Consider the following 3861-nt stretch of genomic DNA (forward strand, 5'->3'; position numbering starts at 1 on the left):
CATAAGTCTCATAGGATGTTCGTTATTAGGGGCTGATGTGCCCCTAATAACGAAGGGCCGTGGTCGTGTAAGGATAGGCTGATGAGGGTGTCCTGAGTGTCTCAGTTAGCGCAGGGCGAGGTTTGAGTCTGGGCATTTGAGGACTTGAAACAGTGCATCTGGCCGTGCTGGTCTCAGGGATCCCTCCGTTCCCAGCCCTTGGGCTTCAAAGGAAATTTTAAAAATGATCATGTTATCCCTACCCTTCCTCCCATTCCATCCCACCCACACTTCAGCCCTCACTGCAGCCCTTCTGTGCCCTACATATTGAGGAGTAGCCAGAGGTTAAAGATCTAGCATTTAAAAGCTTGGTTACCAGCTGGAATGTGGAGAGCGCTCTTGTGTGGTTAGTTTCACAATCATTTATTTAATGCACTTTATTACTGGTACTGCAAGTTTTTGTTTTTAGAATTTAGTCTTTGTGATATTTTGCCAGTGTTTAGCTTCTGATAATGGCAGCTGAAGTTTTGCCAGGCCTTTGAGGCTTAGAAAATTGAATAGGACCTGGCTGTTGCACTCAGAACGGTAGGTAACTTAAGACACAGTTTTGCGCTTAGTTGCGTCCGACTCTTTGAGGCCGCATGGACTGGAGCCTGCTAGTCTCCTCTGTCCATGGGGTTTTCCAGACAAGAATACTGGAGTGGGTAGCTAAGACATACATAGTGCACAAACACAAAATATCAAGTGGAAGGCAAAGGCTGTGAGATAGATACTAACAAAGTAGGGGGGATTTTAAAGGGAAAAGCAGCACTATTTCCAGTTAGGACATCAGAGAAGGCTCTTCAGAGGAGGAGGGGCTGGCACTGAAACTCTAGAGGATGCAGGTGACTTGATGCGTGCTCTTAGAAGAGAGCCATGGTTAAGAGTATAGTCTCAGGGTCAGGATGGGTCTACACTCATGAGCTGTGTGACCCTGGGCAAGGTTTTCAACCTCTCCAGGCCTCAACTTCCTAATTTATAAAATGGGGATAATAGTAGTACCAACCTCATTTGGTTATTACAAGGATCCAGTGAGTTGATCAATGTAAAGCACTTAAAACAGCATTTGTATACGTATAACGGATTCAATTTGCCGTACAGCTGAAACTAACACAGCGTTGTAAATCAACTACACTCCTATAAACTAAAAAGAAAAAAATCTAAAAAAACCCACCCCAAACAAAACAGCATTTGTAACCTAGTAAGAACTCAATTATTAACTCTATAGGCAGAGGGGTCTTCTAGGCAGCACATACAGTTCTAGCAAAAGAAGGAAAATGAAAGAACTCTTATTCTTTTGGGAAATCCCCAAATAACAGAAATACCTGGGAAACAAGAGGAGAGAGAAACAGCGCTCGTCAAAATAGTGGTAAAGAACCCGCCTGCCTAAGAGGTGTCTTCTGCCTTGACAGATGGGTTCTTTACCACGACACCACCTGGGAAGCCCACAGTTAAGGTGGACATGCTACTAAATTTATTTTTTTTCTGGGAATTTGGACTTGTTAGGAGTAGTCTTGTGTTATAATCACTCTCATGTTTTTTATTTGCTTTTGTTTTACAGCTTGATAAAAAAATACAATTAAAAAACTGCTACAGATAAATAGGGGAGAGACTTAAAGTCGCCAATCCATGTAGCTAATTTCATGTACCCTTGGCAATTTATCGTGTGCTTCTCCTCCATCTTCTGCCTTGCTGCAATTAGTTTTTGAGTGTCTCTACGAGGTCTGTCTTCCAGCCTCAAAGGACACTTATGGTCACCTGCCTCAGTGTCCCAAATGTCCATTATTATTTATTTTTTGGCCTTACCCCATAGCACATGGGATCTTAGCTCCCCAACCAAGGATTGAACCTGTGCCTCCTGCACTGGAAGCAAAAAGTCTTAACCACTGGACCGCCAGGGAAGTCCCTGTGAAGTATTTAGTACAGTGCCTGGCAAATAATAAGCCCTTGATAATTGTTACCTTTAAAGCTGTCATCACTCTGTCATCTTACCTTAATGGATTGCTCGGTAGAGTTCTGAGGCAGTAGGAAATAAAGGTTCACTTTGTGACCTGGGCAGAAGAAAGCTCTAGAAAATTAGGATGCTCCCAGTCTGAAGGTACTACTACAAATCCTTAGAGTACTTGGGGGATGGCTACAGTGTAGGGTTTCCGAGGAAGAATTGAAGACACAGGGTCAGAAAGACAGATGAGAGGTGGTTGCAATCAACTATCCACGGATGGGGAGCATAGCCCTCAGGGTAATCGTGGGTGACTGAGCTCCAGAGGGGAGGAGGAGCGGGTGAGAGGGGAGAGGGAAAGAAGGAGGGGGAGCCCGGGAGGTCAAGGTGTTCTCCTGCCAGGGGTCCTGGTTGAAGTGCTCTGGGCATGGGCTTCCCCCTTCCACTCCTTCCTCAGACCTTGGGGCTCCCAAGTCCTTACTGCAGGCCTGATTGGGCTGGAAGCAGCCAGAGCCTTGGGGAAGTGAGGCACACTGCCGATCATACACCCAGCTCACAGTCACCCCTCTCTGTGTCACCCTTTCAGGGAAAAGCTGAATCCCAGGGGCTCTCTGTTCGGCCCAGAACTTGGTCTAACGCCCAGGTTTTTCCGGTGTAGTTGTTGTATCTCAGGAGTCAGGCGGGCATGGCTGGTAACTTCTTGTAATAGTTAAGACAGGAAGTGGTCAGGACCTGGAAATAGAGCAGGGCTAGGGAGTGGGAGGGTAAGGAAAAGGCTTTTTCTGGATAAAATATTCTGTGTGCTTTCTTGGGCTGGGAGCACAGAATTCCCAGTCTTGGCCTGGGCTGCAGGGACCCTCGGGGAAACTTCTTTATGGACCTCCTGATTTAATTTCTTCCTTTATTCCAATAGGAATTTCTCACATGAACATAGCAAGGCCCACTTGAAACATTAGAGGGTATCAGGCAACCTATAGCCCCACTTATAGTTAGGGAGACAGTGAGGTGTAGAGTCAGAGGGACCTGCTTTCTCAGTCCCTACTTTGTCACTTATTACCTAGGCACTCTTTTTTAAAAAATAATCATTAACTAGGCTTCACTGGGTCTTAGTTGTGGCATATGGGATCTAGTAACCTGACCAGGGATTGAATCCAGGCCCCCTGAAATGGGGGTGCAGAGTCTTAGCCACTGGACCACCAGGGAAGTCCCCCTAGGTGCTCTTCAGCTAATTATCCCATTTCTCTGAGCCTCTGTTTTTTCACTTGTAAGATCAGGATTCCCATGCCTATTTTGTGCTGATTAAATAAAGTATGAAAAAATTCTTAGCATAGTATTTTGTATATAAAAATTACAAAATAAATGGGAGCTAATATAATAACAACAATAATAATAATTGTTCTGTCACCCTACCTAACCTCAGTCTCTACTTCTGTAAAATAAGTTATTATGAGGATTAAGGGAGATGATCAATATTTATAAAGAAAGTGGTGTATAAAAAGAAAGATATTTATTTATCAAAGAAGTGCTCTCAAATTCTAGTTCTTTTCCTTGGAGGAAAACCACACTTGGGGGAAAGGGCTTGGGTCAGCAGCTTATGACAGTGAGGGGACATGGGGGGGTGGCGGGGAGAGGCCATTCTCTCGCTGGAGAAGACCTGGGGAGATGACACTCCCTGTTGGGAAGAACTGGGTTGAGGGATTGGGGAGTGGATTTAGGTGGGTTTGGGGGGATCCAGTGACTGGGCCCTGTTTCTTGAAGTGAAGGTAAGGACCTGTGGATACTGTTGGCATTGGGCCTTTCTGAGTCCTCAATGGTCCAGAAGAAGGCCTCCCAGCCTTATGGACCAGGGCTAGACTCTAGGGCTCCCCTATCCCAAAGTGATAGTTCTTAACACATGGGTCACA

The sequence above is a fragment of the Moschus berezovskii genome, chromosome 20, assembly GCF_049115385.1.
Source record: "Moschus berezovskii isolate FMDL1 chromosome 20, NW_MosBer_1.0, whole genome shotgun sequence".
In the NCBI taxonomy this organism is placed as follows: Eukaryota; Metazoa; Chordata; class Mammalia; order Artiodactyla; family Moschidae; genus Moschus; species Moschus berezovskii.